Source organism: Prionailurus viverrinus, chromosome B3, assembly GCF_022837055.1.
Source record: "Prionailurus viverrinus isolate Anna chromosome B3, UM_Priviv_1.0, whole genome shotgun sequence".
NCBI classification, from domain to species: Eukaryota; Metazoa; Chordata; class Mammalia; order Carnivora; family Felidae; genus Prionailurus; species Prionailurus viverrinus.
Genome location: NC_062566.1, coordinates 100,747,593 through 100,773,620, shown reverse-complemented (window position 1 = coordinate 100,773,620; position 26,028 = coordinate 100,747,593). Strand labels below are relative to the sequence as shown.

The 26,028-nt window shown below is 42.6% G+C and overlaps 1 protein-coding gene and 1 non-coding gene across 2 annotated transcripts in view; both read left to right on the top strand.

Annotated features, from left to right (window-relative positions):
• The window catches only part of ARMH4 (armadillo like helical domain containing 4), a 128,113-nt gene that overhangs the window by 84,010 nt on the left and 18,075 nt on the right, over positions 1–26,028 (top strand). The window lies entirely within an intron of this gene.
• On the top strand, positions 22,083–22,189 carry LOC125169138 (U6 spliceosomal RNA). Its single transcript, XR_007153471.1, has one exon. It is a non-coding gene; the product is annotated as a U6 spliceosomal RNA (small nuclear RNA).

Sequence of the window (26,028 nt, the reverse complement as noted above, 5' to 3'; positions counted from 1 at the left end):
GGAAGTTTGGGAGTCTGGGAACTATGAAAACATTTTCTTTTCTTTTTTTTTTTAAATATGAAATTTATTGTCAAATTGGTTTCCATACAACACCCAGTACTCATCCCAACAAGTACCCTCCTCAATGCCCATCACCCACTTTACCCTCCCTCCCAACCCCCGTCAACCCTCAGTTTATTCTTAGTTTTTAAGAGTCTCTTATGGTTTGTCTCCCTCCCTAACTTTTTTTCCCCTTCCCCTCCCCCATGGTCTTCTGTTAAGTTTCTCAGGATCCACATAACAGTGAAACCATATGGTATCTGTCTTTCTCTGTATGACTTATTTCACTTAGCATAACACTCTCCAGTTCCATCCATGTTGCTACAAAAGGCCATATTTCATTCTTTCTCATTGCCAAGTGGTATTCCATTGTATATATAAACCACAACTTCTTTATCCATTCATCAGTTGATGGACATTTAGGCTCTTTCCATAATTTGGCTATTGTTGAGAGTGCTGCTATAAACATTGGGGTACAAGTGCCCCTATGCATCAGTACTCCTGTATCCCTTGGGTAAATTCCTAGCAGTGCTATTGCTGGGTCTATTTTTAATTTTTTAAATAAAATAGGTCTATTTTTAATTTTTTGAGGAACCTCCACACTGTTTCCAGAGCGGCTGCTCCAGTTTGCATTCCCACCAATAGTGCAAGAGGGTTCCCATTTCTCCACATCCTCGCCAGCATCTATAGTCTCCTGATTTGTTCATTTTAGCCACTCTGACTGGTGTGAGGTGGTATCTCAGTGTGGTTTTGATTTGTATTTCCCTGATGAGGAGTGACGTTGAGCATCTTGTCATGTGCCTGTTGGCCATCTGGATGTCTTCTTTAGAGAAGTGTTTATTCATGCCTTCTACTCATTTCTTCATTGGATTATTTGTTTTTCATGTGTGGAGTTTGGGGAGTTCTTTATAGATTTTGGATGCTAGCCCTTTGTCTGATATGTCATTTGCAAATGTCTTTTCCCATTCCATCGGTTGAAACGAGCGTTGGTGGTATAGTGGTGAGCATAGCTGCCTTCCATTCCATCGGTTGCCTTTTAGTTTTGTTGATTGTTTCCTTTGCAGTGCAGAGCTTTTTATCTTGATGAGGTCCCAATAGTTTATTTTTGCTTTTAATTCCCTTGCCCGTGAAGATGTGTCGAGTAAGAAATTACTGTGGCTGAGGTCAAAGAGGTTTTTTTTTCTGCTTTCTCCTCTAGGGTTTTGATGGTTTCCTGTCTCACATTCAGGTCCTTCATCCATTTTGAGTTTATTTTTGTGAATGGTGTAAGAAAGTAGTCTAGTTTCATTCTTCTGCATGTTGCTGTCCAGTTCTCCCAGCACCATTTGTTAAAGAGACTGTCTTTTTTCCATTGGATATTCTTTCCTGCTTTGTCAAAGATTAGTTGGCCATCCATTTGTGGGTCCAATTCTGGAGTCTCTATTCTATTCCATTGGTCTGTGTGTCTGTTTTTGTGCCAATACCATGCTGTCTTGATGATTACAGCTTTGTAGTAGAGGCTAAAGTCTGGGATTGTGATGCCTCCTGCTTTGGTTTTCTTCTTCAATATTACTTTGGCTGTTTGGGGTCTTTTGTGGTTCCCTACAAACTTTAGGATTGCTTGTTCTATCTTCGAGAAGAATGCTGGTGCAATTTTGATTGGGATTGCATTGAATATGTAGATTGCTTTGGGTAATATTGACATGTTAGCAATATTTATTCTTCTAATCCATGAGCACAGAATGTTTTTCCATTTCTTTGTATCTTCTTCAATTTTCTCTGAAAACATTTTCCCCTTTGTGCATTTGCTATACATAGTGTATGAAACCCCCATGGCAGCCTGAATACTTCAGACATACCTTTCTCCATGATCTTGATTGCTCTGAAGAAGCAGTGGCCTTTTGCAGCTAGAGAAATTTTTTGTAAATAATATCCTGACTCAGAAATGCTCCATGTGATTGCCTTATTTTACATCTTTAAAAAATTTTTTTAAATGTTTATTTATTATTGAGAGACAGAGACAGAGCATGAGAGGGGCAGAAAGAGGATAAGACACAGAATTTGAAGCAGGCTCCAGGCTCTCAGCTGTCAGCACAGAGTCCGATGTGGGGCTCGAACCCACCAACTGTGAGATCATGACCTGCACATGAAGTCGGATGCTTAACCAATTGAGCCACCCAGGCGCCCCTATTTTACATCTTTTAATATGGATTCACTGGGCACAGTTCTGATGGGATGATCTACACGATCAGTGTCATGGTTGTCCAGTTATTCCTTGCTAGCAATATCTATATCTAAGACTCACACATGCTGCAGCGTCCAGTGATCAAATCATGGTTTTGGAGGAACATCAGTTATGAAGGGGTAAAGATCGTTTCAAAATCTTTATAACCCTACCAGGCCTTTGCTGGTGTTTGCTAATGTTGGTCAATTTATCTGTTAGGATGAGGACCAAATTGCCTTCCACAGGTTCCGTGGAGATAGAATAAAGAGGTATATTGGTGTAGTGCGGGCACAAAGCCAAGAACAAGCTATTCCCTGTTAGTGATGGTTATGAGGCGACAACAGCAAACCTTACTCATTAATGCTGCTTTTACTACCCTGTTTAAGAGACTCTAGAGATGAATTACTCAGTCTTCTTAGTGTAGGCAGACAAGTGAAAGAGTGAACAAAATGTAGCTCAGGAAAAGTCAAAGTAAAGGTGAAATTATGATCATATTAAATAAGATTGAAAAATGAATCCAATATTGATTAAAATGGACAATAGTCCAATGGACTTAATATGAAGACATTGAAAGCATTTTTTCTTTTTGTAGATTCCAGACAGTTTTATGTTTTAGTTTGTCTGGATATCACCTTGTTTTCTGTGTATTGACAACATGGCTTAAAACTGTAAACAGCCTCTTGACAGATTCTGTTACTTACCTTTTCAGTTGCTTGAAATCTGGAGCCGTGGTCACAAGGGAGTCCACCAGGCTCTTCAGAAATACCAGGGAACTCACACATAATGCAGCATCTAGGGTTTTATATTCTGCACACATTGAAGTCTGTTGCCTTTAGAAAAATGAACCAGAGTATAAAATTTTTCCTATGCATTAATAACTGCTGACTCTGGTCAAAGTCCATAGACTGCAGCTGGTCATTAATTCCCCATAAACGCCATACGCAGAGAGAGTTATTGCTTCAGAGGGTTTTCAGCGGCATATTTTTGGTGAGTGATGTGGCATGAATGGGTATTTACAGGGTACTTTTGAGATGATTAGTGTCCAAAGCGTTAGTTGAGACATTTCCAATAGTCCATTCGGAACCCTATCTGTAGGCAGCAGCTGAAGAGACATGTTGAATCTACATTCCTAGACCTTGGGAATGCATACTTAATGGAAAAGGCTGGCCGTAAGTGTTGACTTTAAAATTAGAGCTCACTGTGTGATGAGATTTAGTGTACCTGCCAGGGGGCTTCTGAAATCTCGCCCCGCTGTCTAGGGTCTGACAAAGGGTTTGGCAGAGTGGCCTGGCATCTGGCATTCAGCAGGTCCACCTCGAGCATGACCTCCCAGATTTATATGTACCCTGGGAAACATGAAACATCAGAAAGGCCACTGAAGTATTTTGTGGAGCTTTCTTCTGTTCCTGAACACTCTCGGCCTTACCCTGTGCTAATGCTGCTGTCTTCTGATAATGGTTTGTATCCCACAGACCCTTCCCTTTGTGTCTCTTGGATGGGTTATGTGCCCATTTCAAACTGTGTGCTCTTTCTGCCTCTCTCCCCCACATTGCTCAGCATTTAAAGACTCCTGCTGTAGGAATTGTTTCCCTCCTTCATGAGTCCATAGGGGACTTGTCCCAAAGACTCTCCCCAGTTCTCTTTCCATATGGCCTATGATTCGGTATTCCTGTGCTTACTTCTTTGATTTAATCTAGCTTAATTTATTAGCAAGGCTGCAGTGAAAAACAATGGTGGAAAAGAACCCAATTTCCTATCTTTCCATGCTGGGACAGTTATTAGTACCATCTCGCGTTGCTGAAGAAGAATAAAGAAGCAGATCTGAACAGGAGAAAGGATAATGACCTATAGCACTCTGAAGCTCCATGCATTTGAGGTTGTGGGTATACTATGGTTGTTGCATATTGCTTGTGTAAACTTTCACACTCTGCTGTTCCTTCAGAGCAACACAACCCTTATTTCTTCAGCAAGCTCTTCTGTTGGGTTCACACTTGAGAGTAAAAGTGTCACATAGGTGGTAGTGCATGGGTGACAGCATGCATTTTTGTACATTTGCTGCAGACTGTTAGAGCTGTTTCTTTAGAGATCGTCTGTCTGGTTTAGGTAACACATTTTACCATAGAGGACACTTAGGCCCTAATAAGCTAAATAGCTTGGCCAGAGTTATAACCTGTGAAAATCCCAGATCTCTTTCTATCAGTCCAGTGTTTCTGGTCATCATATCTATCTGCCATGCTTATTACATCCGCCTGATCCCTGTCCGTCAATACACACACATACACACACATGGACACACACACACACACACACACACACACACACACGAGGTATAGCATTTTGGAAAAGAGCACTGGCTTTAGAATCACTCATACTTAGGTTTGAATTCTACTCAACAGTAACTATTTATAGATTTAGCCAATTCATCCTTCTAAGCCTCGTTTTTTCTCCTGTGCAAATTAAAGATAATAAGATTTCCAGGCTCATAGGGTTGTTGTGAAGATTAATTAATTTAATGTGTATGTGGGTTGTTTAACAAATTGGCACCTGGTAAGTGCCCAATAACATGTCTGTCTGTGCAATAAAATCTTTGGCTATGTCTCCATCCATGTCTACCAGGAACTGAGCTGAGTCAAGGGATTAATGCAAAGTGATACTTCTTATTATAGCTCTTGTACAACTTCATTTAACCTCATTTTAGTTACATTTTATTGGTTATATACTAAGATCGGCTAGGGTGAGGCTGGGTCATCATAACAAAGAGACCCAAAAATAGTTCAGTTTAACAAAGAAGTTTTTTTTTTTTCTTTCTCACATAAAAGTCTGACGTAAGCATTCCAGGTTGGAGGGTGGCTTTTCTCCATGGATGATTCAGGGACGCAGGCTCCTTCTTAAGTTGCTGCTCTGCATCTGCTAGGGTGTGGTTCATGATGGGATTGCACCTGTGGGGGATGGGGGAGGGGTGTGTAAAGGAGGCTCGTTTAGACCCCAAAGTCATATGTCACTTCCACAGAAATTTCACCGGCAACAACATAGTCCCAAGGCCACTTGTAATGCAAAAGAATAGAAACCCAGGGCAGTGGGGTGGATGTGTCCAGCTACAGTTCTGTTGCTATAGAAGAAGGGGAGAATGGACTTTGGTGGGCAACTAGCAGACTTGGCCTTAGAGCCAAATTCCAGAAAGCTAGTACTGCTGAGGGGGCCATGGCATGCTAGAAGGAGTTAGGCAGGAGCGTGGTTTCTCACTCTGGTTCTCTCAGGTGAAAACACCTAACTCCTGGCACCTCCGTTTCCTGGGACTGTTGAGCTCCAGGATTCCCTCTAGCGACATGAAGCCCTCTCTGGCCACCCTGCCTCAAGGGCTCTCTTCCTAAAGCTTCTCTTCATTTTGCATCTTATGGCACACAACTCATACAATTTTATTTGTTATAATCAAGCTGCTCATGGGACTTTGCAGGTGTCAGAAGATAAAAAGAATCTATAGGTTGGTTGATTGGTTGGTTGATAAATGTGAATCGTTTGGAGCTCATTGGAAAAAGAAACTATGGATATGAAGGCAGAATGATTTTCTTCAGGAATGAAGCAGAGCTGAGGGAATAAGCTCAAAGGTCTTTTCTGGGCTCACATTTTATGATTCTATGACTCAGCAGCTCTTAAGTTGGGAGGAATCCCGTCTTGGTTCCCTCTGGTGACATTCCCTCTAAAAGATTTTTATCATTGAGTTGAACTTGGTGAGAATTTCCATCTCCTCCAGTGGCTTCTGTAAGGTCAGTTTAATACATGATAAGCTTTAAAAGAAAATGCTCTTATCAGTATGAATAGAGCTATATTTTAAAACCCTTTAGCATTCCAGGTAAGGGTCTGAGTACTCATAGGATATTAAAATTCAAGGACATGTAGTTTGCTGAGCTTTAGAATCCCATTTTGTACGTTTAGGTCCTAAAACAAATCCCTCAGAGATTCACGTTAAAAACAAGGTATTAAGCATTTATTCTATAAAAATCTGAGTCTCTGCTTTGAAGTCAGCTTCCATCAACTTTGTCACTGGTGGGCAGTGACTGAGTGCCAAATAATGTAAAGCGGTGCTTCTCCAAACTTCATGGAGCATTTGAATCATCTGGGGGATCTGATTAAAATGCAGATTCTGCTTCCGTAGTTATGTGATTGCATCTGAGATTGTGCCTTTCTACCAAGCTCCCAGGCGATGCCCTGATGCTGCTGGTCCATGGACCAAGCTTTGAGCAAGGAAATAAGGAATATTACCTGTTAACATGCCGCTTTAAAGATGCTCTGTTACTAGTTAATTACATATGAGTTAATTATGTTGCCTTACATTAAAGTTGTTTGCATATGTGATCTGCAATACCTGAAGAAGATTCTGAAACCAGAAAAGAGCCCTGTTTATTTCACCTCACTTTCTCCTATGGATTTAGCACACTTTCATGTGCTTCATAAGCCTTTACAACTATCTGTTTAATGAATGATTGAAAAATTTAACCGAATGCTTATTTTTGTTCCAGGCAGCAAGTAAAGGATGCATACATCTGCCTCACCTGGGACATATTGTGTTGCTTTCTCTATCGGAATTAGTAAATCAGAGGAAACGTGGCCCCATAGAGGATCAAATTGGAAATATTTTTTCTTAGTGCTTTATTTCCTTTCTGGAGTGAAGACCACTGATACATGCGTTAGCGAGCACATGGCTTGAGCAGTCTTCAGGACTCCAGGAAGCCATAGTGGCCATTTCAGTTGAAGTCCCACAGGCTTCCATTGCTTTTTCCATTTAGCCATGGCAGTGTGTTCTGTGTCTTTCTTGAAATCTAGGTCCAAGAGAAAGGGTGCCTCCGTGGTCAGACCCAGGACAGGTGGGGAATAATGAGCGTTTTTGGTTGTCCTGGACCAAACAGATGAAATGGAAGCACTTTGGTGAGGCATGAAAATTATATATATTTAAAAAAAAATTTTTTTTTTCAACATTTTATTTATTTTTGGGACAGAGAGAGACAGAGCATGAACGGGGGAGGGGCTGAGAGAGAGGGAGACACAGAATCGGAAACAGGCTCCAGGCTCCGAGCCATCAGCCCAGAGCCTGACGCGGGGCTCGAACTCCCGGACCGCGAGATTGTGACCTGGCTGAAGTCGGACGCTTAACCGACTGCGCCACCCAGGCGCCCTGAAAATTATATTTTAATCTAAATTTTCAGTGTGGTATTTTTGTGCTCAAGCCCTCACAAAAAATTCTGTGTAACACTACAGGCCTTGGTAGTCTTACTGGCAAATGAAGTTCCCACATAATTGCTTTAGGGAAAAAAAGGAATGCCTTTGCATTTAATGTAGTCAGGAAGCCATATAGGTTTAACCTTGTAGGTAGCTGACTCTTCATTGCATATTACAAGATGGTTTCAAAGCTTTTCTGATCACTCAGTTGGTCAACATAGAAATGGAAGGTGTGGAAAGTGGCCTTGATAATGCCATAGAATCTATGTGCCACTCAGCTCCCTGTGAGAAGTGAAATGGCTTATGCGATCATTCATAAATTCACAGGTAGAGCATCACTCACGTGCTTTACCAGACTGTGAGCCCTGGGACGACAGATTCTGCGTCTCAGTTTTCTTACCTGTAAAATGAGGACAGTAGAAGAAACACCCCTTGAATGGCACCGAGTCTCAGTATTAATTTCTTAGCATCCCAACTCTAAGAGGCCAACTTGGTGGCTCTTTAGAGCTTACAATGTAGCATATGATAACATGTATAAATTCACATAACATATGTATAAATGGCATAGGAAAGTGAAAGACATTACATAAAGACACATGCATGATTGTCTCAAGAGGATGGTGATGTGACCCGCAGCACATGTAGACGTTCTTTCCTACCCAAAGTAATAGAAACTTGGGTGAGAATCCAGCGGTGCTAAAGATACCCCAGCAAGCTCCCAGACACTGTGACTGCCCTCATGACAGGGCACAGACATTTTAATAAGGAGAAAGGCACAGACGTTAATCGAGCAATCACCAGTCTTTAAATTACAATTATGATGAGCACCATGAAGGAGAAGAGTAGGTGGCCAGAGATCTTACAGTAGGGGCAGTGACCTGAGGGGGTCAGAGAAGGCTTTCCTGGGCAATGTGTTTGTGAACTCAGGTGTAGACAAAGAGGGGTAGAGGCTGAGAAAGAAGGATTTTGGGCAAACACAGTGGATTTGTGAAGGCTGGAGGCAAGAAGTATTTGAGGACAGGAATGAAAGCCAGTGTGCCTGGGGTTAAGAGTAAGATTGTGGTGGCTGGTGAATCAAACAGGGACCAAACCTGCAAAACCTTGCTGCTAGGACAAGAATTCAGGATTTCATGCTGTGAGTCATAGGAAGCCATTGAAGGGTTCGAATGTGCTATCTGAATTTTAAAGGCATCACTTTGGCTACAGGATGTCTTGTGAGGAAGGCTATATAAAAAAATGGAGTAGAGGAGGAGCAAGAACAGATGCAGGGAAGCCAGCGAGGAGCTTGTCACAATAGACTGGGCAAGAGGAAAGGTGGCTCTTACTGGGACAAGGAGAAAGTGGATGGACTCAAGATTAAATTAAGAGGTAGAATGAAAAGGTCTCCATGATTGGATCTTGGAATGGAGGGAAGGGAAGTGTTCAAGGTGACTCGTAAGCTTTTGGCTGATGCAGTTGGGTGGGGAGTGGTGTCATTACTGAGATGGGAAGACCAGGGGAGGACCTAAGTTTGGGGTACAGTAGGGGTGGGAAGAGGAAGAGATCAGGAGTTAAATTTTGGGTGCATGAGAGACACTTGAAGGAGAGAGATGTCTGGAGCTTAGAGGAGAGGCTGAATTTGAGTTATATATATATTTTTTTATTTTAATGTTTATTTATTTTTGAGAGAGAGAGAGCAGGGGAGGGGCAGAGAGAGGAGAGAGAGAATCCTAAGCAGGCTCCGTGCTGTCGGCACAGACAACAGAGACTCAGGGCTCGAAGTCATGAACTGTGAGATCATGAGCTGAACTGAAATCAAGAGTCAGTAACACACTTAACTGACTGAGCCACCCAGGTGCCCCTGGGCTACATATTTTATAGTCATCAACATTGGTTGGTAATAGGAGTAAATGATAATGCCTGGGGAGCAAGTTTAGAGGGAGAAGGAGGATGGTGTGGAACAGAGAAACTTTAATAATTGAAAGGTGAGGTAGAGTAGGTCACACTCCTAAAGGAGGCTGAGGAGGAGTAATTGGAGATCGGACAGGTGAGAAGCCCGGTGTCACAGAATGTAAGGAAAGGATTGTTTCAAGATGGAGGGGTGTGGCCGACTGAAGGAATACAGCAGAGTAGTAAACAGACAAGCACACAGACAACAATCTGAAAACACTTTGATAGAAAGCCCTGAAGTCGAGAGGCAGTTCAAATCAAGAACTTCTAGAATGCCCCACGCACCTAGCTTTTCTTTGGCTTCCTCCTTATAAAATTGGGATGGCATTGGAGTTGTTTTGAAAGCTGCAGGAGATGGTTGCAAAATATTTAACCCAGAGCTGGCACCCTGTAGGTGTATACTAGAGGTTAGCTGATATAATAATGAGCAAAGGATCATAATCCTCCTTGTTGAAGTGGGTTTGAGTAAAGCAGCCAAGACTATACTCCGACCTCTGCAGACCTTGGAGGAGGGTCTGTTTGTCCCAGCCCCTTTCCATATTACTGCATCTGCAGGGTCAGACAGTGTTCTACTCACAGCATTTGCCTTGCCAGTTGGAAAATCAAGGCACAGAAGTTAAGGCTGCCTGGAAAGTGCTCCACTTGAAGCCAACGAGTTAAAGGCGAATGTCATGTTGTGGGACCTGAGAAGTGCACTGTAGACAAATTACTGAGAAATCCAGGTTTGAGTCAGTTGTTTTTATTCCCTGCGTGAGAATCTAGGTGGATACAAAAGGCATTATCAAAAATTCTTCTGGGTAGAATCATTCACTCTCAGAACCATAGGAACATTGCATCATAAGAGGAACAAACTCAGATTCAGGATCAGGATTCAATAATTGTGACTTAAAAAAGCAAATGTTGTTCCCATTCTGAGCTCTAGTGGAGGTGCCTAAGTTGTTAGAGGGTGGGCTTGCTATGTGGCACTTCATGTTGCAGAGTCATTCATTTTGAAATCCCTCAGGGTAAGGGAGACTCCTCTCCACCACCCCGAGTTTCCACAGGAGTAAAGATACTTGTTAATGAATGCCTTCATTCGTTATTTGTGACAGCCATCTTTGCCACCGTGGGGACTTAACCACTTGTCATATTAATTCTCACTAGGTCTTCTCTGTGAGATTGTAAGCTCCTTGAAGGCAGGAACTGGGTCCTGAAATCTCTGTACCTGCCATCCAGCAAGCACCTGGTCACAGAAGAAGGTCAATAAATTGTTGAAATGAGTCAACACAGAATTTACGTAGGCTTATCAGGTTCCAAACATTTGGTTCTTCTGGGCCTACATCTTCCTTTCTACTTTGTAACCTAAAATAGACACTACTTGTGGTGCAGAAACCATCAAATATAAAACTTAGTGCTGACACAGACAGAGAGGCTCTTTGAAAAAAATGTGAAATGTGAGTATCTATGATTATGACATTTTTTTATAGCTCAGAAGCAAGTATATCTTGCAGCCGGGAAAGATCGTCTATTCTCAATGGCATGATCTTTGATTTTGTGTTGTTGTTGTTTTCTCTCTCATCAGTGAGGTTTAATGCTATTTTGATCCTAAGTCCAGTGGGTTGATTTTCTTATTTATGAAGTCAAAGGTTTACTTATGGGCACCTAACTTTTATCATTACAACACAAACCCAGTTTTAGGAGGGCTCCTATTCATTATGTCCAAATAAGGTTTTAGAAAAGCAGACCATTCATTGGAGTTACAGCAATCATTTAATCTTGCTTCACCTGTGATCGAGTCTATACCAACTTGATCTAGCTTGATGTCTTTATATTTTTAGAATGTGAGAAGTATTAGGGAGCAAAATTCACTTAATGACCTGGTAGATGACAAGATAAAAGATGCAATTGTCTTTGAGGAAGAAGCCTTGGATTTTTCCTATGGTGAGCTTTTGTGACTTTAATTCTCCAGAGAGTTGAGTGTCACTTTTATCTTTCTTGTGAGGGGTCCTCTTAGGCAACATATGTAAGTTTATACTCAGCTGACTGGGGTTCCTTTTTGCAGGATTCTACTGGAGCTAAATAGGCAACTGTAACAGCTCCCTCCCTGTCATACCCAAGGGTGCAGATGTTTTCCTTTTCTGCTTAGAGAAAACATCTAAGTTTTCTCTAAACTAGATGAGGCAGAACTCTGCTCACTCTGCCTCACTCTGCTTCAGACCTGTTTACTCATCCAGTTTCCTTGGTTTCTTCCTATTGGTGTCTACCCAGATTTTTCTACTCTACCTCGCTTTTCTGGATGGATGCCTATTTAGGTGAGTTGCCTGGCTTTTTGGCTTGCTGAGTCCCTAAGGCCCCTTTTTCCTGTCCCCATGCAATGCAACTTCCCACCCCTCATTCAAGCTCCTCGTTACTGCAACTCTTGCCAACCTGGATCCATTCACTCAGATTACTACTTACTTGTTGGGAGTAGAGAGAAATCAGACTCTACTACAAGTCTTGGAATGCAAATACCTCCCTTGAAAAGTATATATAGTTAGTATTGAAGAACACAGAGTCTGGATCCAGACTTTCTGGGTTCAAATCCTGGGTCTGCCCCTTAGGAGCTGTGTGATCTTGGGCAAATTGCCTACTGTCTCTTGCCCAGTTCTATCATGTGCACAATGGAAATAATGGTTGTATCTACCGTACATGGTTAATATGAAGAGTAAAGAAGTTAGTGTATATAATAGACTTAGAACAGTGTGTCTGCTATATAATAAGCATAGTATAGTGTTAACTATTACCAAGCATTTGAAGTCAGTGTTCACTGAATTCTGACCCTGCCAGGAAAAGGCAAATGGAGTAGATCAATATTTATCAAAGGGAGGTCCACAAGTTGACTATAAGAAATTTTAAATCCTGTGCTCACATTTGGATGATAATGTGAACACCCCAGGGTAAGCCTGTATTAGATTATTTAATGACTCCTAATAGATGAATATGCATATGATTGGAAAGCCTGCATTTACCTTGTGCCTATGATCATGTTTTCAGGAAGTGAAGACCATGGTATCGAGGCAGACTGCAGGAGGGCAGGCCCGGTCATGGTTCTTGGAGAGAAGAGTGGAGGAGGATAGTCTCCTGCAACATGTATGGCCTGAGCATGCAGACCTGTCAGGGACTGGTTCTGTGACAATCACTGACTGCCGGTGTCATTTTGGATTTTATTGGGATTCTATTTAATTTATGAACTTGTTTTAGTTTTATAGTCGTATAAAAGAGCTACCAGGATTAGGGGTTTATATATAGACTTCGGTATTTATTTAAGTAACATTATAATAAAAACAATTTGTTATCACCTGAGGATCATAAGCATTTTTATCTTGTAAAAAGGGTCTGCCCACATATTCCCCAAACTTGAGAAAGACTAGACTCTCTGTGGTTCCCAAATGCCAGTTCACAAACTGTGTTTGTCAGATTACAAAAAAAACTGGGGGGAGGTATGTGGGCAACTTTAGAAATATAGACTTTTGGGGGAACCTGGGTGGCTCAGTCGGTTAAGTGTCCAGCTTTTGCTCAGGTCATGATCTCATGGTTCATGAATTCAAGCCCCACAGAGGGGGAGGGGGCAGAGAGAGAGGAAGAGAGAGAATCCCAAGCAGGCTCCTCAATGTCAGCATGAAACCCTACACAGGGCTTGATCTGTGCTGTCAGTACGGAGCCTGCTTCAGATCCTCTGTCCCCCGTCTCTGCTGCCCCTCCCCTGCTTGCTTTCTCTCTCTCTCTCTCTCTCTCAAAAATAAACATAAAAAAAAGAAATAAAGACTCTTGGGCTGTGTCCTGGGGCGGCTGGGCCTGTGAATCTGTATTTTTGCTGAGCTGTCAGGTGATTCCGCTGAGCAACAAGTTTGGGCCTTTCTGGGGCTGATGACCTCTCAATGTTCTTCATAGTCCTGGGATCTTAGAATTCAGGGTCTTTGTCTTCAAAATTGAGATAATCACACTTGTCCCTGTCTTGCTGCACAAGGGAGCAGTGAGAATTAATGAGGCAATTTTCGTAAGTGTTCTTGGAAGAAAAGTACCATTAAAGTGTAATATATCGAGGCCAGAATTGAGCTGGATTGCCTCAGCATGCAAATTGTTCCATAGGAACAAAGAGGTGACTCAGGGCCTTAGCATCATCAGCAGGCTGAGTTTTGCTACCGAGGATCCAGTTTCTGAGAGTGTTGGACCATCTCCAGCATGGACTCAAACCCCATGAAACCTGGCACATTAACATGAGATTTATATATCAGTAACCTGGTGGTAGCAGAGGCGGGAAGGCTGGACGGGGAAGTGTCGGGGGGAGAAGCCCTAAAGCTTATTGTATCAGTTTCCTGGGCCGCCATAACAAAGTTCCACTAACAAGGTGGCTAAACACAAGAGAGATTGACCCTTTCAGCTTTCTGGGGGCTAGAAATGGAAATCGAGGTGTTGGCAAAGTTGGTTTTTTCTTGAGGCTCTGAGGAAAAGTGTGTTCTGTGCTCCTCTCCTAGTTTCAGGCATTACGGGGAATCCTTGGTGTTCCTTGACCTGTAGATGCATCATTCCCATCTCTGCCTGTCATCACATGGCCGTTTTCTTCTTCCTGCCTGTCTGGGTTTTCACGTGGCCCTCTCCTCTCAGTGTGCCTCTCTCTTCTTATGGGGATACAAGTCGTATTGGATTCAGGGCCCATGCTACTCCAGAAGGACCTCATTTTAATTTAACTAATTACATCTCAAAGCTCCCTATTTCCAATTAAGTCACATTCTGAGGTACTGGCAGTTAAAGCATCAACATATCTGACATATCCTTTTGGGGGACGCAATCCACCCCTTACCTCCATGTTTCTATTTACATAAGGAAGCACAGGATATTTTACATTTTGGAGTGAATTCTTTTCCCAAAAGTGTTTTTCTTAAAGAGTTTTTTTTTTCTTCAATATATGAAATTTATTGTCAAATTGGTTTCCATACAACACCCAGTGCTCATCCCAAAAGGTGCCCTCCTCAATACCCATCACCCACCCTCCCCTCCCTCCTACCTCCCATCAACCCTCAGTTTGTTCTCAGTTTTTAACAGTCTCTTATGCTTTGGCTCTCTCCCACTCTAACCTCTTTTTTTTTTTTTCCTTCCCCTCCCCCATGGGTTTCTGTTAAGTTTCTCAAGATCCACATAAGAGTGAAACCATATGGTATCTGACTTTCTTTGTATGGCTTATTTCACTTAGCATCACACTCTCCAGTTCCATCCACGTTGCTACAAAAGGCCAGATTTCATTCTTTCTCATTGCCAAGTAGTATTCCATTGTGTATATAAACCACAATTTCTTTATCCATTCATCAGTTGATGGACATTTAGGCTCTTTCCACAATTTGGCTATTGTTGAGAGTAAAGAGTTTTTTTCTTAAAAAAAGTTTTTTATGTTTATTTTAAGGGGTGGGGAGAGAGCCTATCAGTGGGGGAGAGAGCAGAGAGAGAGGAAGAGAGAGAGAATCCCAAGCAGGCTCCTAGATGTCAGTGTGAAACCCTACACGGGGCTCAATCTCATGAACTGGGAGATCATGACCTGAGCTGAGATCAAGAGTCGGATGCTTAACTGACTGCGTCACCCAGCGCCCCCACAAAAGTGAAGCGCAGAGGGCATTACACCTTAGAAACCATGCTATATGTCATGGTAAGGTCCCCCGGGTGGCCCATAACAGCTGATTTAGCTCACAATGTACCAGAAGTAGGGGTTCGTCTAAGGGCCCTGTAGAATCTAACCAACACACCAGAAGAGGTCCCAGTCAGAAAATGTGTTCCAGCTTTCCACTTGAGGTGTTACGAGCACATCTCTCTCCATCAGCTCTTAGAAGCTTCATGTTTGTTTATTTCTCTCATCTTGATTCTTCTGCGCTCGTTTACATTTCCCCTTTTGTGGAGTGTTCCTGTTCCCTATTTATTTTAATATTGGTTCTAATATTACCTTTTATGTTGTTATTATACCTGAAATCCCTGGTGGAAGGGGTGGAGAGTGGGGAAGGGAGATGCTCTGTGCTGTAAACACTCTTTTTCCCTCTTCCGCATTAAGATTTACTTGCCACAATCCTGTGTCTGCAGCACCTTCTCTTCGATTCTGAGTTACAGCTGGCCACCCGGTGTATTAGCTTCTCTATTGTGCATGTGGAGCTCCTGTGTACTCACTTCATACCCATAGGATTTTGTCAGAGGGGCTCTCAGGAATGACGGTGGGGTATTCTAATGGGTTGACATTGTGTAATCTTCAAACCGTCTTATTGAAATAAAGTCTTTGTGGTGGCTGTAGCTTTCAGTTCTCTTGTTCCTGTTCCAAGTTCCTTAATGAGCCACTGTCATCTGTTCAGGGAGGCTAGTCCTTGGCCTTAACCCTATGTGAGCCTTCCTTTGGATGACAAAGAGTTGATGGGAAAGATTTTTTTTTTTTAATTTTTTTTTCAATGTTTTTTATTTATTTTGGGGACAGAGAGAGAGCACGAACAGGGGAGGGGCAGAGAGAGAGGGAGACACAGAATCGGAAACAGGCTCCAGGCTCTGAGCCATCAGCCCAGAGCCTGACGCGGGGCTCGAACTCACGGACCCCGAGATCGTGACCTGGCTGAAGTCGGACGCTTAACCGACTGCGCCACCCAGGCGCCCCGATGGGAAAGATTTTTAAAACAAAATGCTCTGAAAAGCCCTTTTATGCAATCAGGTGTTAGGTATTGGTAAAGCGTTGTAAATGTAGAATGTCCAGATATTTTCAGAATAATCAGGTCTGAATAAACCCAGTTGAATAGGCCTTTCTTTTCTCCTTGATTAAAAGGTATTGCATGGGGTGCCTGAGTAGCTCAGTCGGTTAAGTGTCTGACTCTTGATCTTGGATCAGATCATGATCTCACGGTTTGTGAGTTTGAGCCCTGCATTGGGCTCTGGGCTGATAGTGTGGGGCCTGCTTGGGATTCTGTCTCTTTCCTTCTTTGCCCCTCTCCTGTTCTCTCTCAAAATAAATAAAAACAAAAAAAGGGGAGGAGGATTGCGTTTGTTCAGATCTTCTTGGAAGCAGGATCAAGATGGGGTTGTGTGTGCAGGAGATTTATCATGAGGACACCTGGGAAGGATGAAGGGAAGGACAACGGTGTAGGCTGGGAGAGCTTTCAGATGAACTTTTCGGTGCCGGTGTGACTTCTGTGAGAGGACAGGTGGAAGGAAGGAGGACAAGGGGAGGAAAGGACAGATGGGAATGGACAGATGAGGAGAGGAAGGACAGTTCTGAGAATGTCTTGGCCAGGTTGATTGTGAGTTCTTGAGGCAAAGTTGCCTACTGGGGGATCCCTCTGTCCCACGGGAATGAACCTGCACTGGTACCCTGCCATGTTCAACCAACATATGGGAGCCACGCAGGGGAAACGTGGACACTGCACAGATGTGGTTGTGGATCCAGGTGTGTGTTGGGGGGGGGGGTAGGAAGGTAGCCTATACTCCCCCACAGTGAGAGAGCCAGGCAGTGCAATTATTTGGCTTTTGCAGGGATCTCCTGAGGGGTCCATGAAGTTGGATGACAAAAATGACATTCTTATTTTCGCTAACTTCTGACTGAATTGTAGTGTTTTAATTATGCGTGGAGCCAGTAGCCATGCCAGTAGCTGTGTGTCTTCTCACTAATAAATATCACAGCTATTTTTATATCAACATTATAGTTATCACGGATAATCTCAATATGTTATTTATGCTCATCATTACTTTGAAATCATGGTAGTTACTAGACCTGCCACTAGACCTCTTTATTTAATGACAGTGAAAAGGTGTATTTACTATTGTATCACTAATTTAAAACATAATTTGATAGTGGGATTTGAATATAATTATTTCGTTAGAGTTCTATATATCTTCTGTCATGCATTTATAAGCATTATTCCAAGAAGGGGTAATCCATAGTCTTCATCTGACAGAGAGGTCCACTACTCAAAAATTGTTAAGAACCCCTCCTGCAGAGAGTACTCGGTAGGATCATATTAATTATATTAGCTCGGTTATCTTTTTAAATTTTTTTTTTCAACATTTATTTATTTTTGGGACAGAGAGAGACAGAGCATGAACGGGGGAGGGGCAGAGAGAGAGGGAGACACAGAATCGGAAACAAGCTCCAGGCTCTGAGCCATCAGCCCAGAGCCTGACGCGGGGCTCGAACTCAGGGACCGCGAGATCGTGACCTGGCTGAAGTCGGACGCTTAACCGACTGCGCCACCCAGGCGCCCCTAGCTCGGTTATCTTTTATCTGGCTCCAAATGTGTGAGGACAATAGCCTCAGTCCCCACGAGAATGTATTATTGTAGAAGATGATTCATTAATTCAACAAAGAGTGTCTCCCGCGTGCCAGGTATTGTGTGGTGTTGGAGCCACGGCAACAAGCAAGACAGATAACCCCTATCTCAGAGAGTTTAATCAACTAACATGAAAGGCAGTCATGGAACAAGAACAATTATGATTGCATTACCAGGTTAACAATACAGAACAGCAGGATGCTCTGGGTGCCCCCGGAGAGGGACCCAGTGTAGGGGCCAGAGCAGACCTCTTTGAAAAGCACTCTTTTCAGCTGAGCCTGAAGAACGAGTAGAGATGGGTTGGAAGAAGAGGGGTGGAGACTGAAGTTAGAGCAAGTGTGAAGATTTGGAGGTGTGGCACGCTTAACTTGTAAGAACTGAAATCGTGCGCACCTCGTAAGCCACGTGAAGTTTAGATTTTTCCCTAAAGGCAGTAGGAAGCTTTGAAGGGGTTTTAAGCAGGGGGTGATGTGATCAGATTGCCTTTCAAAAATACTGCTTGGAAAACGCCAGTGAAGGCTCTCATGGTACTAGGGTGAAAATGAAGGCAGCCTCCTGTGAAGTGTGTGGTGGGAGAAAGCAGAATCAAGCAAGACTCTTCTGGTTATCCTTATATTTGACTTCTTTTTGGCCCTGTGGGAATGACTGGGTCTTGAATTTTAATTTGTCACTCTGTCCTAAGCCACATTAAAATCTTGGAAGCCTTTTTCTTAGACTTAAGATGTTCAGAGTAGCTGCAGTTCTCTCTGAAGTCTGTTGCAGATGCCTCTGTGTGAACCTGAAACCTCACACAAATCTCGGGAAAATATTTCTCGATAATGTAGAGCCACGGAGAAAGTGGATGTTGTTTGGTAAGTTCTTAGCGTACATTTGTTACTTGCTACAGCACCGATGGCCTTTAGACTTCTATATTAAGAGGAAAGTAAACTTATCATGAATAATGTAGGTGGTTATATTGCCAATTAAATGAAAGATCTCTGGCTGCTTCTTCAGAAGAAACTCATAATGGGCTCAAAGTTTGTTTGTTACTAGGTAAAAATAAGTCCATTTTGGTTGATGGCTAACTCAGGACCATGCACAGTTAGGCAACTCATAAAAGTGTTCGTCTGGAAATGAGTCTCTGGGATAATCAGATTTTATTTCTAGTGTCTAATTGATGCCCAGAGCTTTGGGGTTTAATTATGTCTGCTGAAAAAATACAATTCAATTTCTCTTCCTCCCTTTTATACATAACTGCAAGCTTTATTTTAATTCATAAATATGCAAGGTGTTGCAGATATTTTCTGACACAGTACCTGGCATTATTTAGATACTTAATAAACGTTGGATTCTTCTTGTAATGGAATGAATACATATCAAATAAGAAACTTAGGTAAGAGTTTCTGGCTCTTCTGTTTATGGTCTGGCAGTTGAATTTGAATATTTTATGGTTACTCCAGAGAAATAAATAATTTAAGTGGGAAATTGTTTTCCTAAGAGGGGACTCCTGTTTTGCAGTCATCTAGGCAGGCTGGCTTGAATGTAATGTTGGGTGTTTGTTCTAGTAGGGAGTGCGGTAGGTGGGTATTTTATGGGACCTGTGGCAAGAAGAGCTGAGTATGTGTGATGGACTATGAATTACACCCTTTCCCTTCTGTATGGTATCTACCCAGCTTCCAGGAGGGCCCAGATAGCTTCTTTACCTCCTCTTCGATCACCAGCTGGTGTGTCTGTCTTTTTTCACTTAGCATTATGTTTTCAAGGTGCATCCATGTTGTAGCATGTATCAGTATTTCAATCCTTTTTATGGCTGGTAACACTCCAGCATACGGATACGCCACATTTTGTTTATCCGTTCATCTGCTGATGGACACATGGATTGTTTCCACCTTGTGGCTATTGTGAATAAGGCTGTTATGAACATTTATGGACAAATATTTGTTTGAGGACTAATTCTTTTGGGCATATACCCAAGAGGGGAATTGCTGAGTCATATGATAATTTTATGTTTAAGTTTTTGAGGAACTACCAAATCGTTTTCCACAGTGGCTGCAAATGTTACATTTCCCCCAGCAACGGACGAGGGTGCTGATTTCTCCACCTTCTCACCAACGCTTGTGATTCTCCATTTTTTTTTTCATTATGGCCTTCCTAGTGGCTGTTGAGGTGGTGTCCCCTGTGGTTTTGGTTTACATTTCCCTAATGGCTAATGATATTCAGCATCTTTTCATGTGCTTGTTGGTCATCTGTATACACGCTGTAATATGGATGAACCTCGAAAACGTTACGCTAAGTAAAAGAAATCAGATGTAAAAGGTCATATAGGATTCCATTTACATGAAATATCCAGAATAGGTAAATCCATAGATACAGAAGGGAGATTAGTGGTTACTAGGGCTTAGCAGGAGGGAAGAATGGAGAGTGACTGTTTAATGGGTACAGGGTTTCCTTTGGGGTGATAAAAACATTTTGGCATGAGATAGAGGTGATGGTTATAAAACGCCGTGAATGTGCTGAATGCCACTGAAACGTAGGCTTTAAAATGGTCAATTTTAGGTTACGTGAATTTTACCTTGATAAATAAAAAAACAAAAACATCTGGTTAGAAGTTGAGTCTGCCTGTCCAGTTCCAGCAGTATGAGACAGAGAAATTCTGCATAAAGTAAAACAAAAATTTTGAATATGTACCTGAGCTTGAAAAGAAAGCCATTGTTGCCACCGGCAGCAGCTTGAATCCCAAACAGTAGCCTCCTGAGCTAGAGCTGTGGTACCCCAGGGGAAGCGTGGGCCACATATAGAAGCTGAGATGAGGGGTAGAATTTAACATCAACGTGGGGCCAATTGACAAGCCTTGGGCTGGTGTAGGGAAGCAGCAGGGACTAAAACCTTTGCATAAGGAGGCGTTCTGGAAAAAATGCCTCTTTGGTGAAAGGGGATCTAGAAAAATCCCCCACATGAGCCAGGGGAACAGCAAGGAAATATCACTCTTCCTGATGCTCTGAGTCAAGGGAGAAAAATGACACTGAAGCCCAAGGACTGCCTTCATCATGCAAGAACCTATAACTGAGAAATTACTATACAGCCAGGTGGTAGGTTCCAGCCCCTGGTGAAGCCCCTGGCGTCCTTGGCACAAGCAAACAAGAAACTACTCATCTATAGTGACACTTCTGCAGTGCAGGGTGGACAAGATACCCAGGGAAAAACAAGCCCCGGTGACAAATGACAGTTTGCACAAGGAAAGAGTCCAGCATGAGGGAAAGGAAATAAGCATCACGGACAGGAGGATTAGAATCTCAAGAACCCGGCAAAATAGAGGTATGTCTAAGATGGTTAAACAATGAAGACTTTGAGATTGGCTCTACTGCCTTAATAAAAAGTTTCCCCGTATAGTTGAAAACCTGCTCCCAGGGAGCATGTGCAAAGTTTGCTTGTGAGATTTAGAAGGAGCAAAGGTAGGGACTGAGATTGTTCACCGGCTGACTATCCTATAGTGGTTTGGAGAGACCTTTAGATTTTTTCCGAAGGATCAAGAGCTCAGGGAAACTTTCTTTCCAAGTAATCCATTTAAGATGGAAGAAAAGCTCTTCCTTTGAGTATTAACTGTGGTGCTCAGGTGCTCTTAACCAAAGATTTGCCTTCATTTCTCTCAAGGGTGCAGCTTGGTATTTGCCCATTATTATGAGGAGTGACACGTTATGAACTGGTAAGTGGAACTTTTGGGAACAAACCTTGAAGCTGCCTTGAAAACCACTTTAGTACTCATTCAGCTCCCCATGTCTAATCGATATCTGTTGGCCGAGCCTTGGCACTAGGGAAGTGGGAGCTTCATGTTGACCAAGCAGAATCATGCCAGCAAGTTTAGATGACTCGTTGGTAAAAATGAGACTTCAGGGTTACCTGGTCACTGGCTAGTCTTCTCTTTGCCTCACTCTATGCTCAAGCCATAGCTTTTGATCAGTGGAAGCCCCACATTTGTATGTAGAGGAGAAGGGTGTGTGGGGACCTTGTCATGAAGCTAAAGTGGGCTATCACTTTCCATGAACTTGAGAACAGGGGACTACAGGCAGGACTGATGGACACTAGGTAACTAATGCCTCACATCTATCTTGAGATGGGAAATTTTACATTCAGTGGATCTGGCAAGCAACACACACACAAACTTGACTTTGCCCCGGAAGCCTGATGAGACTGCACTTCAGAAACAATAATCTTTCTATTAAAAATTAAGTATCGGGGTGCCTGGGTGGCTCAGTTGCAGAGTGGTGTCCAACTCTTGATCTTGGCTCAGGTCATGATCTCACAGTCGTGACATCGAGCCCTGCATTGGGCTCCATGCTGGGCATGGAGCCCGCTTAAGATTCTCTCTCTTCCTCTCTCTCTGTCCTTCCCCATCCTCTCTCTTAAAAAAAATGAAATATGTGCTCGCTTCGGCAGCACATATACTAAAATTGGAATGATACAGAGAAGATTAGCATGGCCCCTAAGTAAGGATGACACACAAATTCGTGAAGCGTTCCATATTTTTAGACCACTTTCTCGCACCATTCACAAAAATAAACTCAAAATGGATAAAGGACCTGAATGTGAGACAGGAAACCATCAAAACCCTAGAGGAGAAAGCAGGAAAAGACCTCTCTGACCTCAGCCGCAGCAATTTCTTACTTGACACATCCCCACAGGCAAGGGAATTAAAAGCAAAAATGAACTACTGGGACCTTATGAAGATAAAAAGCTTCTGCACAGCAAAGGAAACAACCAACAAAACTAAAAGGCCACCAATGGAATGGGAAAAGATATTTGCAAATGACATATCGGACAAAGGGCTAGTATCCAAAATCTATAATGAGCTCACCAAACTCCACACCCGAAAAACAAATAACCCAGTGAAGAAATGGGCAGAAAACATGAATAGACACTTCTCTAAAGAAGACATCCGGATGGCCAACAGGCACATGAAAAGATGCTCAACGTCGCTCCTCATCAGGGAAATACAAATCAAAACCACACTCAGATATCACCTCACGCCAGTCAGAGTGGCCAAAATGAACAAATCAGGAGACTATAGATGCTGGAGAGGATGTGGAGAAACGGGAACCCTCTTGCACTGTTGGTGGGAATGCAAATTGGTGCAGCCGCTCTGGAAAGCAGTGTGGAGGTTCCTCAAAAAATTAAAAATAGACCTACCCTATGACCTAGCAATAGCACTGCTAGGAATTTACCCAAGGGATACAGGAGTACTGATGCATAGGGGCACTTGTACCCCAATGTTTATAGCAGCACTCTCAACAATAGCCAAATTATGGAAAGAGCCTAAATGTCCATCAACTGATGAATGGATAAAGAAATTGTGGTTTATATACACAATGGAGTACTACGTGGCAATGAGAAAGAATGAAATATGGCCCTTTGTAGCAACATGGATGAAACTGGAGACTGTGATGCTAAGTGAAATAAGCCATACAGAGAAAGACAGATACCATATGGTTTCACTCTTATGTGGATCCTGAGAAACTTAACAGAAACCCATGGGGGAGGGGAAGGAAAAAAAAAGAGGTTAGAGTGGAAGAGAGCCAAAGCATAAGAGATTCTTAAAAACTGAGAACAAACTGAGGGTTGATGGGGGGTGGGAGGGAGGGGAGGGTGGGTGATGGGTATTGAGGAGGGCACCTTTTGGGATGAGCACTGGGTGTTGTATGGAAACCAATTTGACAATAAACTTCATATACTGAAAAAAAAATGAAGTATGAAGACCACACTATTTCCTTTTTCACCAGTGGATTGAAAATCCGATAATACAAATGTGAAGAGAGAAGTATAAGAGTGAGTTGGGAGAATTTCAGGTGCCCTGATCATGGACTTGATGCCGTGGAATGATAGAACCATAGATCAGAAACCTCCACGCTCAACAGAACTTTCAAGGGAGTTTCATGCAAAGCCCAGTGACTTTTTTTGTTCCCTCTCAATCAGGTGTAGAGGAGGGAGGGGCATGACAAGTTGTTTTCTCCCTCGTGAGCAGTTGTATATCATGCTTCTCTTTTTGGGAAAAAAAAAAAAAGCAAACGTGGAGGGGTGCTTTCTTCATTTATGCATCATGTATTTCCATATGGATGAAGTTCATAGCAGCCTTCTCCTCACTAGAGTTTGTAGCCATACAGTTTATAGTTCATCAGTATGGTTAGCATTTCTAAGTGATCCCGGGAAGATGTGCAAATGATTACAAGACATTCTCTTTGCATCCTCCTGGTAGGTACTTAGTATTGTTCCTCAGCTTGCAGTTAACTAAAGACATTCTTAATGTTACGTGAAAGTAGAGGTTAGGGTATTTGGGCTGTTTGTACCCTTCTCTCCAAATCTCAGTGCAGAGCCTTCAGGATTAATTGCTTCTCAGATGCACGATTGCTGCTCACTTAGCCCTATGCAAAGAAGGACGTCATTCTATTCATCGGCATCTTGCTGTTCTGTAATTATGTGAAGAGCAAATGATTATGGATAGAGCTTCTCTGTGATTGTTAAAACAGGTAAATTTAGCATCGTTAGAGAATAGTGTGTAGCTGGAAAAACTTAAGACTTACAAAATCATGCAGACAATATTTAAAACAGTAAGTTTTATTTTATTATTCTTAAAGGTGTTACGTAAGTTGGACAAAAGCTTTGCTGTTCTTGGGCTGCAAGAGACACTTATGGTGAAATAACAGGGAAGAAAAAGAGCTGGTCTCCATTTATTTCTTGACACCGTAGAAACCCTGTAATTGAAATTTAGTTACATATGCTTTGAACAAAAGACAGTGTTCTGACATTGCATTTTTTATTTAGGTGGAATATACATTTTTCTTTTCATTGATTGACAAAAAATAAAGCTTCCCACCTTATTGAAAGATGAAAATGATCTTGAAAATTTCACTAGTAAGGAGACTGTATAACCCTTTCAAAATCAAATGTGAACTAAGTGGAACTAGGTATGAAGTACATCTTACACAATGCTTTATGGAAAGAGTATATCTTATAAATCCAGGTAGCCTGAGCCCTTCAATTAGAATTTAGTTTAAATCATTGGAGACGGCATCTGCCTTGGACTTTGTCAGCTTGCCTTTCTTTCTTGTGCCTTACTTCTGTTCGTTTTAAGAGTTTGTTTTAACTTACAAAATAAATAAAGTTGGTGTGGTGTAGGGGAGGCCTACCTATGTGGTGGCGGAACTAGACTGGGATCTTAGTTTGAATTCTCCATAAAAGCAGACCCTGAGTCTGGATTGGTGTGCAAGGAGTTGGTGTGCGAGGATTGGTGTGGAAGGATGGCGAGGGGGCGAGGAAGTGAGACAGGGTGGCTGGAGAGCCAGCAAAGGGGGCGTGCATGAGGAGATTATTACTGTGGCTCCTTGCTCTTAGGGGATCCTTGAGAAGCTGTATGGAACACACCTCAGGGGGGAGGAAATCTGGGGAGTTTACCCAATGTGGGAGGCACAATAGTGCTCCTTCCCAAGATGTCTACACCCTAAGACCCAGAACCTGTAAATATGTTACCTTTACAAAGGGTACTTTGCAAATGTGATTGAATTAAGGACCCAGAGATGGGGAGATTATCACAAGGGTCCTTATAAGAGAGAAGTAGGAGGGTCAGAGTCAGAGAAGAAAATATGACAAAGGAAGCAGAGTTTAGAGAGAGCGAGATTCAAGTGTCGTACGGGTGGCTTTGAAGATGGAGGAAGGGGCCATGAGCTAAGGACTGCAGACAGCCTCTAGAGGCTGGAAAAGGCAAGGAAACATGTTCTCCCTTAAGGCTTCCAGAAGGAACCAGTCTTGCTGACACATTGACTTTAGCCATGAGACTGACTTTGGATTTCTGACTTCCAGAAGTATAAGATAACAAATTTATGTTGTTTTAAGCCATTGAATTTGTGATAGCTGCAATTGGGAGCTAATATACTCACCAACTCATGGCCCTCATTGATTAAAGATGGCTTCTAGAACAGTATTTCCTCAGTGCTTCTGGCTAGCCCCATGTGGGCTCCTATGACTGGAAGATACCCTCAGGCAGAGAGACCCTTAGGCCTGCATGGGAAGGAAGTGGTCTGTGGGGCACCAATGGGCTTGGCTTTACTTGGACAAAAGACTTGATTGATAGAATGTGAGAAGTGTCCTCATAAACACTTGAAACTAGCTGTTTCAGGTTGTTTCGTATGAACAGTCCAGGTTTCTGAGCTCCTCTGACTATTCCTTCATCTCTTCCTCTGGCCTTCTCTTGGCCTTTAAATACTGGAATTTCTTGGTGTTGTGACCTTGGTCTTGTGCAGTCTTACTCAGTGATGGTTAATTTTATGGGTCAACCTGACCAGGCCATGAGCTGCCCACACATCTGGCCAAACATTA